The 16560-nt window shown below is 44.1% G+C and overlaps 1 protein-coding gene across 1 annotated transcript in view; it reads right to left on the bottom strand.

The window, feature by feature from the left end:
- The window catches only part of sema4c (sema domain, immunoglobulin domain (Ig), transmembrane domain (TM) and short cytoplasmic domain, (semaphorin) 4C), a 107088-nt gene extending 93777 nt beyond the window's left edge, over positions 1 to 13311 (bottom strand). The window contains exon 1 of the mRNA XM_069682655.1: positions 12985 to 13311. The gene's annotated coding sequence lies outside the window, so the exon portion shown is untranslated. The remainder of the gene's footprint in view (positions 1 to 12984) is intronic.
- Positions 13312 to 16560: the final 3249 nt, after the last annotated feature.

Raw genomic sequence — 16560 nt, 5'->3', positions numbered from 1 at the left:
GGAAACTGCTCTCTGATTGGTCGGAATTTCAAAGTGGGAAAACTCGACTGTAATGGTTTCATGTTGGAGCTTTTTTACTTTTGAGCGACATTGTTCACAGATCGATCAGTTCCACTCTCCTTCAGTTCTTCACTGAGCAGCTTGAAAACCTCTGTATTCTTGTGCGTTTCAACAACCATTTGTGAAATTGTTTGGTTTCTATTAGAGCCCTCACCACGTCGCTCATCCACATTTTTTCCTCCACTCATCTTGCTGCCTGGCTGCGTGTCTGTCTCTGCAAGTGTCGGCACCCGTTACAACCCACAATGCACGGTTCTTTGGTTTGCTTCCTGTATTTGGTCCTACTTTAAGTCTGTTTATGTTCTCACCTGAATCGTTAGGAATCAGGTCTTTTCTAGCGGACGGTGGTTCGGTGGTTCGGTCCGCACAAGAGTTCGAATGCGTGTCCAAATGAATCAGACTTTTGGAGCAAAGTCCGGAAAGTCCAGATTGAAGCTGTCAGGTCTGAATGCTCCCTAAGAATCACTGGAACAACTGTTTTGTGCCATCCCTCCTTTATGGAGCCTATCCCAGCTGTCATTGGGCGAGGAACGGGGTAGCAATGTAACGTAAAAATACTCCTTTAAAAGTCCTGCAAAACTCCACTTAAGTAAGAGTACATAAGTATCTTAACAAATATACTCAAGCATCATAAATAGAACCACTCATGATGCAGAAATAACACCTTTCCAAAAGTATTATAACTGTAATCCACCAGTTTTCCTTGGCTCTATTTAACCTGCAGGCTGTATTTTAGTGGACTAACATTAGTATAATAATATCCCTCTTAAAAGCAGCTGAGTAGTATAAAATGATTATACTCAATGAAGAATAAGTACCTCATAACGTTACTGAAGTACAATGCTTGAGCAAGTGATGGTCGTGCCTGAAAAGTATAAATGTTTGAGTAACACAGCGTTCGTGTGACTTTGTGTGTCTCTGTGCGTGCGCGTGTGCGAAGCCGCACATGGAGAGCTCTATTACAAAACTACACAGGGCGCCCAGCAGTGGAGGTGAAGGCAGAAAAAAAGAATAACACGAAGCAGAAGATGAGAAAGATTGAAAGAGAGAGTGAGAGACGAAGGTGAAAGCCAGGTTGGAAATTGATGGTGTAATTGTTGACTGCTGGTCCGCTCTTATCTTGCTTTCTCAGGGCTGTTGTCTGGGCATGCAGGCTTCTTTCTCGCTTTCCAATCTCCATCTCTCTCTAGGTGTGGACCAAACCTGGCAACCTGTACACCCTTTTCTCTTTTTTCCCTTTTGCCAGGCCTTGTATTCTCCCTTAACAGTCTCTCTCTCTTTTTATCCCGTGCCCTCATCCCATTGAGTATAATTCTCCCTTTCCCCCCTCTTTCCATCCCTCTCTTCAGACAGTAAGACATCCTGCAGAGAGCAGTGGACTGGAAAAGAGCAGCAGGGGAGGGGAGAGTGCAGCCAGTTGTGGGTCAAAGGTGAGTTTGCAGCAGGATAGAGGTGGGTGAAGGGGCAAACACACGCCCTGTCTCTCTCTCTCGCCCCCTCCTCGGCGCGCAAGTCCGACCAACACCTCAACAACAGGATTATTGTGGCTGCAGCTGCTGATACAGCTGGGCTCAAAGCAGATCCTGGAGCTGGACTCGAGGTGAGGCCAATAAGGTGCTGACCAGCGCTAGCACCAATAAACAAGCCCCGTGCTAAGCTAGCAGTGTGTAGGAACAGACCTGGAGAGGGTGAATCAATAAAGCTGGATTTGCTTGATGCAAGAGGTTAACAGGAGTCCCGCTGCAGACAGCACAGATATTTATAGTCCAGTGTTGCATTGCATCGATTCACATCACTGAAACAACACCAGAATAAGGTGTTTCTCATAATCAGGCTTTAAATTGTAAACACTGAAACTACAGCGTTTGTATTATTTAATGATCTTCTGACGCTGAGCTGTGGTGGACTACACAGGTAATAAATAAAACACTGGGGTAACATCCAGAGAATCAATTGCAGTATGTGAATACAGAATCTGATACAACTCTATAACCTTAAACATGCCTCATGTTTACATCACTGCAAACAGTCTCCACTGGCATCACAAAGTGGTGAAACTACTGCTGCGTGGCTATATGGGCAGACTCGCTAGCGATCGTGTGACTCCTCAAAGTATAGAACTATAAATCTAGTTTAGTCTTAACATTAAAGGAAAACTTTTGTCCAAACGAGACCCCTAATATGTGACTTCGGAGGCCGATAATGTAGATATTTTCTATGTTAATAGTTCACAGATTTTGCACCAACATGATGATGTCACTTAAAAGGCTGCTTTCTTTATTAAAGAATATGTAACATGACTATACACCACTGTCGACTAAGTAGTGATGCTCTGCTACAAACAGTGCTGAGAGTAAACAAAAGAGTGGGAGCAAATCCAGCTGGACAAACTATGTGTTGGCACCATTTCTAAATCCAAACATTGTTTTCTGTAGTCTGTATGCTCTGAAAAAAACCATATTTTGATGGGCCCATATCTTCCCTTTAATATTGGCCTAAAGTTATATCGGTCAGCTTTAGTCCAAATTCATTGTAAAGGTCAAACGATGAAAAACATTCAGTTAGCTAAAGTGAAGAAGACCACCAAGAGATAATTTGCCACTTAAGGGTTAACCCTTGACCAATCTTGGATCCCATCGGCTACAGTCTGAAGACGATATAGCCTGAGAACATGTCGGGCGCGTCCGGTTTAGCCAGCAGTTAGCGCTAAATGACTTCCAGTCGGTTTGTTGAACGAGGTCGGATGATTTCTGAAGCATCTGAGGAAGTCGGGAAATCGAAACGCTTCATGGCTTTCGTGACACAGCCACAAGGGAATTTGTCTCAAGTTGAATTTTTGATCTATAATAATGTTTATAGAGATTAATAAGAAGCTAAATCGTTGAGCTGTGATGTCATTCCGACGCATTACGTTCCGCCTGCTTTTGCTCTCCACACGGACTGTTTTTCCTGCATACGCCGCAGCCTGCTGATACGTGATCAATATACTCAGACTGCAAGCGTTGTAAAAACACAAACCAGAACACTTGCCGTCCCTAAAATCCACATCCCTGCATTTCTATGTAGAATCTGTAAATAGAGATTAACCCTTGGCTGCTTCAGTGGATCCGCTCAGTGGCCAAACAGTAGAGGGATCCCACTATAAAGATAGTCTACATGTGAAAGATTATGTGAAGGAAATCAGCCAGCATGCTAATAAGATGCTCAGGTTTAAGCATTCAGCTTTATGTCAGATCTCACTTACATTAATGCCTGTGGTATTCTCGGGATCTCTTCATATTCATTTTGGGCAATATGCAAACGACGAGCAGGTGAGGAGGTGACGCCATCAGCAAAAACAAACAGCCGCTTCAGGATTTCTCTGCACAGAACTGTAGTCTGTTAATATCACCGAACGGTTGTTTAGCAAATCTTTCACACGAGGCGACAGTATCAGTGACAGGTTAACTCGCTGCAGTAGAGTTAGCAGCTGCTGTGGACACTGCATCAGTTCCCGCATCACTATAGATGAAGGAGAGGAGCAGTGACGCATGGGCTCACAGCACACTGGAGTCATCTTACCAAGATCTATGAGGCAAAATCTGATTAGTCAGTCACTTCATCTCACTTTCAGTCATATTCTGCACATCCTGCTGGCTTTTTTATTCGAGACATCTCGAATGAAAGAAAAGAAATACACTTTAGCTGTGGAGATATTTAAGCAGTATTTCACACATTGACCGCCATCCTCTTCACACCTGCCAGGAGGGCCCCTTGGTACTAGAAAGAAGTACTTTCTGAGGAGAAAAGCCACACTGATCTATCATTGATTTCTCGACAATAAAGAGTCGCACTGACTTCCCAGTAACACTTGACAGGCTGCGTTTCCTTTAGGACGTGCTAAGTTAACTTTTAATTTCCAATTAGAGGTGCTACACTGGGTAAACATCCCTGTTTCCCTTAGGGAGGGGCTAACTTTGATTTTCCTGTACAGCCAAGATAACTCAAATACAACAGGAAATAAGCATGTGTAGCTCTCAATCTCCCAGCAGCTACGAAAGCTAAGCTACTCCCACACACTAGCTCTGCTGAGCTCAAATAGAGTAGCCATGTAGGGGCCCTCCTGCTGCTGATAAGCCTGTATGGGCCCCTCTGTAGTCCCTACCCCGGAGAGAGGCCATTAGCCCGGCTGCAGCTCCTTCCTGGATAAGCTGCAGCTTACCAGCCTGCGAGCCGCAGGGCAACTTTTTATTGTCCTTTCAAAACTTTATGTGTGAGTGTGGGGCGATAGCTAGGGAGGGGCTGTGTGTGATGGAGATCGGGATACAGTATGTGCTCATGAGAGTGTGTGTGTGTGTGTGCTCAAGCTGCGCGCTCCCGGCACTTCCTGCCCACTAACGGCCAGTCCCACGGTAGGGAGGGCGAGCTCTACCGGACCAGAACAATGCCAAAAAAAGGCTGTCATAAAAACAAACTAACATGCTCTGGTTAGCACGGAGAGGAGGGGGGAGGGGGCCTACTTTCCTCTACACATCCCCCTCCTGCACGCTGCATCTGCATCATTATTCACACATACAGACTCTGAGATATCCAGTCCACAAGCTTGCATTTTTTTACTGTATTTTTTTTGCTGGTAGCTCATGCATATGTGTATGCACTATCCAGGAAACAATGCATGAAAAGAGCAAGACGCGGAAGCTGAATATGCATATATTCTATTCAAAGTACATTCACCCACTCACACTCACATAAAGACGCAAACAAATGCTGCTACACAATGGGATCCTCTGCATTCATTCTGGCTCCAAATAGCTTTGACGTGTCACCAAAACCAGAATAACAAAAAAGAGAACAATTCCGGCAGTCCTCTGTACACAAAACACAGTGTGGACAACTGAGCCAGAAAACATCTGCTGAGTCGGAACAAACAAAACAACAAGCAGCCGGCAAACAGGCGCTTCAGGGGCCCCAGAAAACATACTAAATACCTCGCACGATGCCCCCGAAACACAGTTGGCTCGCTTACAAGGTTTCTGGCCGAGCATGTTACTATCTCTCCCCAATCCAGCTTTATAATTTCAACCACAGCCAAGAGCGGGCAGACCCAGGAAACAGGATGAAACAGGAAAGATGAGTCCAGCTGTTATCTGAAGAGGAAATTACTGGACAAGTATCAAATATGATGAAGATTTCTCTCCCTGAGCTTTTCTTTGACTGAAAAACAGATTGCATGGCCAGAGACAGTGAATGGAAGGATGCTGCTGTATTCAGGCAGATGCTTTCACATGAAGCTTTCATGATTTACCAGGAAATGATCAGCTAGCTGCTTCCCTGTTTACCGTTTCCCTCTAAACAAATTGCTATCAGCTGCGAGCTCTCGTCTCGTATTGCACAAAATAAAAGTGGTATTGATCTTTTCATCTATTTCCAGGCCAGGAAGCAAAATGTCAACTTTTCCTTAAATCTATACAAAAACCAAAGTTTAAAAGTTACAGTGTTGCAATCTGGCAACCATGAGGTTATCAAGCAGCCAATCAAAACCACGGCTGGCAGACAGCTCTTTCCATCTGCTTCTAGTCTTTATGCTAAGCTAAGCTAAGTGTTTCCTCACTGTAGCTTCATAGCATTTTGATTATTCCTCTATGGTTTTGAAAACACATTTGTTTTAAAAGCAGCTTCACAGTTGCTCACTGTCCAACCTACTGTATGTTTAGTTTACCAGGAGGAAACGATAAGCTAGCTGCCTACCTGTTTGTATTTTTTTGTCTATAAGCCAAGCAGCTGCCAACACAACACCTATAACAAAATGATTATTACAATATTATTATCTTACTGTATAATTTAAAACCCAAGTGTAAAGTTACCAAAGTGTAAAGGTTTAAATATGCCATCTTGCCCTTACAATGAGATTTTCAAGCAGCTAGCTAACCGCTAGCAGCAAGTTGTTTTGCCCCTACTTCTTTAAATTAACTTTCGAAAGCAGAAAGAGACGAGCACCGTCACAGTAGTTCACTGTCAAACCAACTGTATGTTTAATGGATGGATACGTCGGTAAATATGTAGATGCTTCAACATTATTTTAATTATTTAATAGGAAGAAATGATGAGCTAACTGCTCTTCTATTTACAGTTTTTCTCTAAAGAAAGTGCCAAGTCGCCGCTAGCTTTAGCCTCGTATTTGACAAAATGAGAGAGGTTTCCATCTTCTTATCTAACTCTAGGAAAAAACTACCCCTGCAATATGCACAAAAACTAAAGTGTAGCTACATGATTAAGGTGGAAGTAATGTGGGGGAGGCTCTTACCATCATCATAACGAGGTTTTCCAGCAGCTAGCCAAAGGTCAAGCTAGCGCCAGCTGTTGTCCCCCTCTGTTTCTAGCATTTAAGCTAAGTCAACCTTACAATAGTCATGTTCCAGCTCTTAGACTTTAATTTATACTCACTGAAGAAAGAAGACATAAATCAGAGCAACCTCAAACCTTCTGTATGTTTATATTACTTGATGTATTGTGCTGTCATCACTTTTTAAAGTTCTTTTTACTAAACCCTTCTCAGCTAAAAAATCAATTTAACCTTTCTTACTCTGTGTCCTGTTTTACATAAAATCTTGGATAGGAACCCAGTTATTGATAAATAAACAGATGCAAGCACAGAGAGCAGAGCATTATAGAGAGAGAGGGAGAGAGAGAGAGGTAATGACAGACAGACAGAGCGAGGCTGGCCGACAGCAGATGGCCAATAGTGGTCAGCTGGTAACAAACAAGCAGGTCAGGCCTCTCCTCGTCTTCTATTCTAACACACATTAATAATGCAGAGGACGCGAGCCTCCCCGAGCAGCTCCACCAGGCGTCTTCTAAAGGCCTCCAGAACCTCTCAGAGCGAGTCACATAAAGGCAGAGACACAGAGTTTGTTGTTTAGATGAAAAGCACAAATCTGCACGTCATGGCAGGGGAGCTATGGATTACTCTCCATCTGTTCGTTCATTTGTTTCAGACAGCAGCGATTAGATTAGGGTGATGTCTCTCGGCACCGCATTCTGACATTTTTTAGAATTACATTGATCAGCCCGACAGGGGGGGAAATTACAGGTCAGAGTGAAAAGCTCTGATAAACAAAACTTCCACCATGCAAGAGGGAAAAGATTTGGTGCATTCAGCTATGCTTGCTGTACAGATTTGCCTCCAGGAGAGTGAGTGTGCACCATATTGAATTTTCCACCAGTCTGACTTTCCTGGAAACACTTCTCCTCCCTCAGGGCTTATTTATTTATTGATTGGCCCAAAGGGAGGTTGCATCATTCATAGAGAGTGACTAATATTTATCACCTCCTCGTGTTCTATATTCTGAGACGATTGCGTTTTTGGGTAATGATGTTAATTTTTGACAACAATGCCGATAAGACTTTATTAAGCGTGCCTCGACTGATCTGAGAGAAAGATCTATTACGGCTGCTCCCGAGGCTTTCAGGGTGCTGGCACTACTATGATACCCACCGCAAGGATGATACAATTCCCCTCTATAAAAGCAGAGTTTTCATTCACAATGGGCTGAATATGCACTTGTCTGTTCAATTAAAGCTGAGCTATATAAGTGGTAAGTGCTTACACTTTGGCAATGCAAAAATGACCTCATTATGCTACTCGAATTGAGCCGAAACAAGTGAGAGGGAAGCAGAGGGAGAAAAAAAATGTGTATGTGTAAGTGGGTGAGAGACACAGAGGATAAGAGAGAGAGAGAGAGAGAACGCTCAAAGGCAACGGCTACGTAGCAGAAGAGCAAAAGCTTCTCGTCTCGGAACAACTGCAATCACAGCCGCTGCCAAAACCCTCTGGATCCATCTTCAGTGCCTGATGGAAACTTCTCAACAGGCCTTAAAGCCACTGAGAGGGGGCTGGAGGCTGTGCAGTGTAAGGCACGCGCATGTGTGTGTGTGTGTGCATCAGTGTGTGTGCACAGTTTGACTTCAATACTACTAGCGCTTTCTGGCATTTTAACTACAATGAAATATAACTGCACCACATTTGGGAATAGAAAATATTTCTGTAAACAAATGAGAAAGGGCGAGCTTAACGCAGTGCGGGTCATAAAGGAAATGCATGAAAATCATCGAGACAAACGTCACATTTTGAAAAGATACTACACATGCTTATTGGGGAACAATTTCACAACACAGACGCACAATAAAGACAAGCGGTGGCACACTATGTCATGCAACTCTGAGCAGCTTTTTCACACTAGAATTGAAACATACTTAAGAGTGGTTGTACTTTCAATCTACACTTTTTTCCCAAAGAAAATGTAGTTTTTACTTGCAGCTAAAAACAGCTTCAGGAAGATATAAAAAGCAAATATTTAAACATTAAAAAGATGCTCTTCAGGGTGCCAGTTTGGCGGTTAAAACGGCGACCATATACAGAGGCTATCGTCCTCAATGCGGCGGCCCCAGGTTCAACTCCAGCCCTCGGCCCTTTGCCACGTGTTATCCCTGCTCTCTCTTCCCTTGTTTCCGGCTCTATCCACAAAAAAAATCTGATGCCCTTCAGTGCACATATTTCCAAAGCTCAAATCTATAAGTGAAATATTTTGTTTTCTACCTGCAAAAGCTGTTTATTCAGACAACAATCTCTCTAAACAGGCTCTGCATATGAAGGCAGACTCTGGAGGGAGGGACAAGACAGTTGGTGAGGTAAGAGTTCTGGCTTCCATTTATAGTCCTGGATAATTGACCAACCACTTTCGAGGAGGGTTTGGTTGTAAGCAGGAAGACTGTCCGTGCTGAGAGCAAAAGAGGTCGAACGCATTAGCAGAACTCCAAACCAGAAACCCACAATGATCGCATTTTGACACTGACGAGGACTTAGTGTTTTACTCATGTCTATAAACAGATATCTGCATTTGAGTGCATATAACAATCAGACAGTAGATGTCTTCCTCAACTCCTTTCAAGCGCCCCAAGCGGCCCGTGGGTAAAGGAAGTCTTTGCCAGGCCTTGCAGTGTTTCTCTGATGGTGTATGTTTTCCAATAGACAGGCCACTTCTTTAAGTCCTGCATGTGCTCGATGTGTTTTGTCCTGCAGTTTGCTGAGCTGTCTTGGCCACCGCTATCTCCTTCCTTCAAGATTGATTTTCAGCGCTTTAGGGCAGAGAAGAAGTAGAGGGTGCTGTTCGTCTACTGGAGTAAAACTTTTTCAACAGAGCGGAAGGAGGTGGAAAAGAGAGGAGGTCAATGAAACAACCAAAAAAAAAGAAACGGCCTTCCGACGCATGCATCCTCCTCAGGAAGGCAAAGAGAAAAAGGACACACAGGCTGGTCGTCAGACAGGAAGGACAGGAAGCTGCACACTGGTTAGAATAGCAACAAGATATGTGTCGTTTGGTCTTATTTTGGACTAAATTAAAATAACAAAAATGACGCCATGAGTCATCTTCTATCATGGTAATCACACAAGCTAAGCCGATGACATGCTAATCATGCTAAAATCCTTTATGTGAGTGTGATTGAGTGATCCAGACTTCCTGTTTGGTACCACTGTGTCATTCTGAGTCTGCAGCTGTGCACACATCGCACCTTCTTTCAACACACACATGCATTACCTTGTCTGTATAGCTAATAGACTCCTTGAAAATGAACTTAAAGTCAAATTAATGCAGGATTTTACACAATAAAAGCTTCATATCACTTTGACCCTGCACCGTTTACCATGACGGTTCCGTAATCAAGCCCCTTTCCTTCCTTCTTCTCTAAACATCATCCTCCGGCCTCGCCCTGCCTCCAGCTGTTACCCCCCCTTCCAGCACAAACACACACACGACCCATCTCCTTCTGCTCCTCAGACCCTGCATCTGGCCTGCCATGAACCATATCTCTGTTCAGCACAAACACACATTTTAACACAAAGTTTGAAGCATAAAAAAAAAAGCGATGTCGGGGTGGATCTGCTCATGCAGCATCGGAGCACGGAGGGCATGGCCGGGGCCCAGCAGGAAACACAGACCGGCTTGGAACAGCAAAAAACAAAAGCAAATGTGCTTCTGAAAGAAAGTTTTGAGAGAAAAGAAAGGCCGATAGAGCAGGAAATAAAGCAGGTTTTTTTAATAAAGATGAGCCTCCTGTGGGAAGCTGGCATCAACTGTTGCTCAGCAGAAGATGATCTACCACCATCACTAATACATTATCACCAGTGAATCCCACAACACGGCGGCGTGAACGCAGACTGAATGATCCGTGTGTGTGTATACAAAGCTCCCGTTCCATTATCAGAAATCATCCGGTTATCACGCAGGGTTAGCCGCGCATTCAGCTGCTCTCCATGTGGGATGCAGTATTGACGTGATGCACATGACACAGGGGTGACAATTAAACACACACACAGAGCGGACAGGAGACATCTGGTGCAGCGATGGTGTAACGGCTGTGATGATGCAATGTTGGCCTTTTAGTGTGAAAACACACAGGTTATATCACATATGTGCACACTTGCGCAAAGATGGACAAACGCTGTTACAGAAAGTGAAGTGGAGCTGATTAACTGAGCAAACAGAACATTAAAGCAGCTCTTTTCTGACACTTTTTAAATAATAAATCCTCAACTGTTTCTTTCACCAGCTTTGCATACAGGATGTGCAGCTTTTTATGATGGTTTGTGGCATAAATTTTGATGGTATTAACTCACAATTTTGGTTTTAAGACTGCAAGCTGGAGGAAAGAAAGCATTTGAAGAAATCGTGGAAACTTTGATGGCGTTTGTCTTGTTTTTCTGACATTTTATGGACTCAATAATTAATCTGGAGAAGAAAATAACATCGCAGCCCTTCTGTAAAGTGGACGACAGCGTGAACACAGGAGAAACGCAACATCCAGAGGGGACACGGGAACACAAACATACACACACACACTGTAAATAATAGATACAATTTTAAAGAGATGCCGCATCGGTCCAACTTGTACTCAAACGCTACAACAAATGAAGTGATCCTGTGTATACACATGTGTATGCAGGATCCGACTGCAAAAGCATGCATGTATGTATGATGCGTGTGCTCCTTTGTCTGCATGACTGCGTGCTGTGTGTGTGTGTGTGAGGAGCATGAGGAGTGTGTGAGGGAGGACGGGAAGGAGGCAGGCCATCGGGATGTGGAGTCCATTGTCTGTCCGACAATGAAGAGATCAAGTCGACAGGAGTCCTGTGGCCCTCTCAATGGAGGCATTAACATCTGGGGCCAGAGGGCTGCAGTGTGTGTGTGTGTGTGTGTGTGTCTTTGTTGCAACTGCTCTGGATAAAACTGGATTTTCAGGGCTTTTTCTCAGACTGGAATAATGCAGATGTCAGGAGGAAGGCTTCAACAATCAAGCTGGTTTTTAATCACATCTTCTTGTAACCTGCTTCACGCTTATATAATCTAACCTGCATGTCTGTAATGTATTGATAATAAGGGTTATATGTATTCTTAAAGGTCACTGAACTTGATCGAACAAATTAAAAAGCAAGTAAAGTGAATTATCTTCTCCTGCACCCTCCCTACTCCGCAAATGTCAGTGCTGAAGTTGAAATGTACCTCTATATTACTTTCATTAATCTTTGCAACTGACACGCTGACACACACACAGGCGCCGGGAACAACCCGCGCACCAACTTATGAAAAATAAATCCTTTGACAAACTTTGAGAGAGAGTTACACACACACACACACACCAGCGCAGAAAATAGTTCCTCCTGCACAACAGCGCTCACACTCAGTCATCCTCCTTCCAGCCTCCTCCATCCCACATGGCTATAACACGACTGCACTAACTTCTCCCCCAACACTTACTGTCTTTATTCTCTAACCCCCCCCCTCCCCAAGACTGTCTGTTAGTTAACTGGCAGTGGCACCATCCAGCTTGTAAACCAGGCAGACCCCCACTCCTCCTCCTCCTAAAACCAACCACCTTTTTACACAAATCCTTCCTCACTGTCCAGCGTGGACGCCTGGCCCCCCTCCCTCAGTAATTACAATAATCACTCAACTGAAGCTAATACTTACTTCATTAAGGGAAAGAAAAAATCAGAAGGGGAACAAGGGAAGAAAGCACTCCAGAGTAATATCTCAAGGCGGTGGATTATTGTCACCATAAGGGCTTCATTTCTGAGTGTCAGCTGAGCAAGCGGGAAACAGAAGCAGCAACAGAAGGGACTCATTGCTTTGATGGTAATGGAAGTGGATGAGAGCTGTCATATATGACATCTATAACCACTGTGTAAAAATAACTAGGCTATTGAAATCTCTCTTTATGTTTCCAGCAGGATGCTGTAGAACTTTCAGCATCCACGTGAAGGAGGGATACTGTGTTATTTCTCTTTAAAGCCCTGTTCAGGCAGCTTTTAGAAGTCACAAAGTAAGTTAGGTGTATTATTCTAATATTATTTTGATGCAATGGAAGATGCAAAACATTATGAAGCAATGAAAGGTTCCCTAAAGTTAATTTGGGAGCAACAGAGACTTACAAATAAGAGTGGAAAACGATAGGACCTATTTTTCCTCAAAGGATTCTGCCACACACAGCACACAAGGTAATCACAAGCATGGTATCAAAGCGTATAACTCTGTGATTGTGGAGCAGTATATACAGTAGATGTACAGACTACACTAAGAGCCGTGAGTTGATCCCCTTCCAGCTGCTCCTGCCCGCACTGCGCTGTGTTTACTCTGCGCGAAATGGAGATAAAGTTGCATCGCGCTGAGAGCCAAAAGCAAACCCAACAGCACCAAAACGATGCGTTCAGACCGCGCGTCGTATCCGAAGGCGTCCTATTTCGAAGAAAAGGGGGCTTCATGGCAACAGTTGGAGCTCCGGAGACTCCCGATCAAGACGTTCTCTCCCGCTGCTTCCCTTCGTTCACTTTTAATCCAGCTGCTTCACATCTGCACACATCATTACGACAAATAAGGGCTCCAAACTTACCTTATTATCACGCAGATGTTTGTGATGATCGCGGGCGTCCTGCGCTTTCCTCACGGTGCCTTTCTCTGACGACAGATCCAGTATCCTGTCCACCCTCTCCCTCTCCTCTCTCCGTTATCTCGGGTTTGTTTTTGAATTGGAGTTATAAATTATTCCACATCCTCACCAGTTTCTGATGAATCCTCCCGCGGCGTCTCTCTCCTCGTTTCTTAAATCCTCTGATATTTTTTTCCCCTAATGTGTGGACTTCACGTCAAATCGAGCAATATGATCCTGTCATTCAGTTTCTAAACGAGGAACTGGCTCTCCGCGCAACTTCCTCCCAAGGCTTTGTAACGCGAAACCAGAGGAGGAGGAGGAGGAGGAGGAGGAGAAAAAGGGAGGAAAAAAAGGAAAGAGAGCGTGGATTTAATCCGCTATCTGGGACGAGCTGGATGGATCTATCCGCCTCTCTGCGCAGAAGTTTCAGCAGTCCGTACCAAACAGACACAGCGGAGTGGTCGTGGCGCTGCGTCTCTGTGTGCCAATCTCCACTGGAAATGATGCGTGTGTGTGTGTGAATGTGTGCGTGTGCTGCTGCAGCGTGTGTGCGCCCCCAGCTTACTCCTGCAGTACGCATCACAGCAGGGACCTGGGAGGATTTCAAAAAAGGCACACAAGCAGGTCTCCGCCCATTATCCGCTCCGAACACGGGCCCTGGCGCGGGCGAGGGGCCCCCAGCAGCCATTACAGCGCGTTATTAAGACCTTTTCATTGTGAGAGAAGTGAAGGCCTGTTTTTTGGCGAAGTGCCGACGAACCTGGGGTCTGACCTGAGACACCCAGAGGTCCTTTTTAACGGGCTCGCCCAGACAAATGAGCGCGTGGTTGCAGAGCAGGGTGGCCTGGTTCTTAAAGGGGCTATTGTTAGGCTGCAGGGTCTGGTTCTTCACCACTTCCTGCCCCGCGGGAGAGCCACTGAGCAAGGCACCTGCTCCAAACATATCGGTTATTTCCTATGGCAGAGAAATCTTCCACATGAGATCAATACATCATAAATAGAGCAACATTATTACTATTGTGTTGTTTTTGAGTGTTTGAAGGGGCCTTTAACCATGTATGTAATGTTCATAGTTTCTGGTTCTGTATCCTCTTTCTTTTTGTTTCCTGAAAGGATCAATAATGAGATTTTATAACTGGATGTTTTGTGGGCTAAAGCCTCCTCTCAGCAGCCTTTAAGATCTGTGTGTTGTTTTTAATGAGCGTGTTTATCGATTGTTCTCAAATCATGAATTTCTGCTCAACTGCTGCTATTACTATAAAAGCTCAGCCGCCTGAAAGAAGATGTCAACATGAATAATGTTTTTCTTAAAGCTCCCCTCCTCTCAGGAATGTGTTTGGATTATTGTTGCTTCGCTTTGATGTTTGAGTTTCACTGTGCAGAGTTGACAGGAGGAGGCTGTTTTCACAATCGTGCTACCAAGCACATCATATGACATCACAATCAAGTGTCACGGGGTGCAATCATTGTGAAACTCCTGGTGAAGTAATAAACAAAGCAGATGTGAGACGTTATTATTAAGTTATTATACTGACGTGAAGAAGGGAGACAACGTTGTGATCAGCAGTTAATATTGGTCATTTACGGCAGCTTGGTCAGTGACCCAGCACGTCAAAATGTGACACTGCAGGAACGTCTCGATTCATTTCTGCCACTGTTTCCTTACCTTGTTGTTTTGATGTGGCGTTTAAGTCAGGTGACATAGTATGAAGAGCACAAACATGAAACTTTGAGCAAGAAACTAGATAATCAAACAGTTAGTTACGAAACATGTTAGCAATGTGACTAGTGTGCGAATGTTAGCACTCCCAAACCAGGATCTTTTCCTCAACATAACCAAGTAATTTAGTAGCTAAATCGAACTAAACAGCAATCGCTTCCATGTCTCAATGATTGTTACTGTTCCAAAATGTTAAGCGCAAGCTTTATTTTGAAAATCTAACTGTATGTTGCTTATTTAATATCCCTACCCCGACCCCTCTGCTATGTTGGACTATCCTTGCGCTCCCACTCCCAACTGCTCAAACACAAGTGCTTGGTCAGCAGCCGGACGCTTCGAAATGTGACCTCTTTAGCATCAGTTTGGCACGTCGGGAAAAATATGAAACATTCGGTAACACTATCAAGATGAGATTTTTTTCTGTGGGACAAATTATTAATCCATCCAGAGTATTCTCATGCGTCCTAAAACATAAAAAAGGGGGCACCCACTGTATGCCATGGGGGACTAAAGCATGCTGAAAGTGATGCGAAACAACAACGTTAGCTACAGAGGCGTACCATGAGGGCACATTGTTTCACACGTAGGAGTGTGCAGAGGCCAACTCATTTCCCGACATGTATCATTTATCCACTGGAAGGACACCCAGAGGGCCCTTCATCATCTTTTTATCGGCGACAGGGGCATTCATGAGGGCACTTTCACAGCGTTTTGTCAGACATGGGGGCACCAAGGGGGGCGATTGCACCGCCTGACCCCCCCTTGAGTACACCACTGCTGTGGCGTGTAAGTCGAGGGCATGTTGAAGTTCGTGTCCTGACTATGGACAACAGCCAGAAAGTTTCTGTCATTAACTCTGAGGTTAATATTCACTATTGTTCAACCAAAGTCAACAAATGTGCAATCACAGTGGGGAAAAGTCACAAATCATGTACATAACATGGCTCATATTGTGTAGTCCTCTTAAAGGGGTACTACATTTAGAAAGGACTGAAGTCTAAATAAAAGCGGCAGAAGCAGAAATACAAGATAACTTCTTGTCTCTGTTATGGTTAAAACTCCCACGTTACTGTATCCTACATCTCCCATAATGCAGTTGTAAAGTCTTTAATTAAACGCCCTTATTTCCCTCAAGCGAGTTTTGTTCCAGTTTTCTAAGTTCACTTTGTATCTTTCTCTCTCGACCCAGGCCGAGAAAATGTCGTGTCATGATGATGTCATCGGGGTTGTTTTTCCGAAGCTCCTGCAGAACGACAGAAGATGTTAGATAACTGTGATCACATGCTGAGCGCTGCTCCTTGTGACCAGAGCTACGCGTGTAAAATTGAATATCTAACTGCATAACAACATCAGAGGTGTGAAAAAACATTAAGCACATGCAGTCTCACCACTGACAATACAGGAACACATGTATGACACTGTTGTCCATTGTTCTCCCGGTGCATGCTGGGATGTTTCCGCTCTCAAAGTCATTTAAGGTTGACTGTTAACAAACACAGTCGTACTCAGAGCATGATTACCACTGATGTGCTGCTATTGTTACAGATGTGCACTCTCTAAATATATGACAGTAATCCAGCAGAGAGGACAACAACATGAAATATTACACAAGATACGGGATCCTCAGATTAAGTTTGCAGATTAAAAGGAAAATATAGAATGATAATCTCTATAGATTAACACAGAAATTATTAATGTTTCTGTAGCTGCAGACTCCATCGGGCCTTTAAACCTCAGCACAAATCAATAAACCAATTCAGACCATTTCCCTCCGAGGAGCCAAAACATCTTTAACTATGTATCTGTTGTAATTTATT

The sequence above is a fragment of the Semicossyphus pulcher genome, unplaced genomic scaffold (assembly GCF_022749685.1).
Source record: "Semicossyphus pulcher isolate SPU_LCO1_2020_fin unplaced genomic scaffold, fSemPul1.0.p SCAF_6, whole genome shotgun sequence".
Taxonomy (NCBI): Eukaryota; Metazoa; Chordata; class Actinopteri; order Labriformes; family Labridae; genus Semicossyphus; species Semicossyphus pulcher.
Note: the sequence above shows the minus strand (reverse complement) of the source record. Positions and strands in the feature narration are given on the sequence as shown.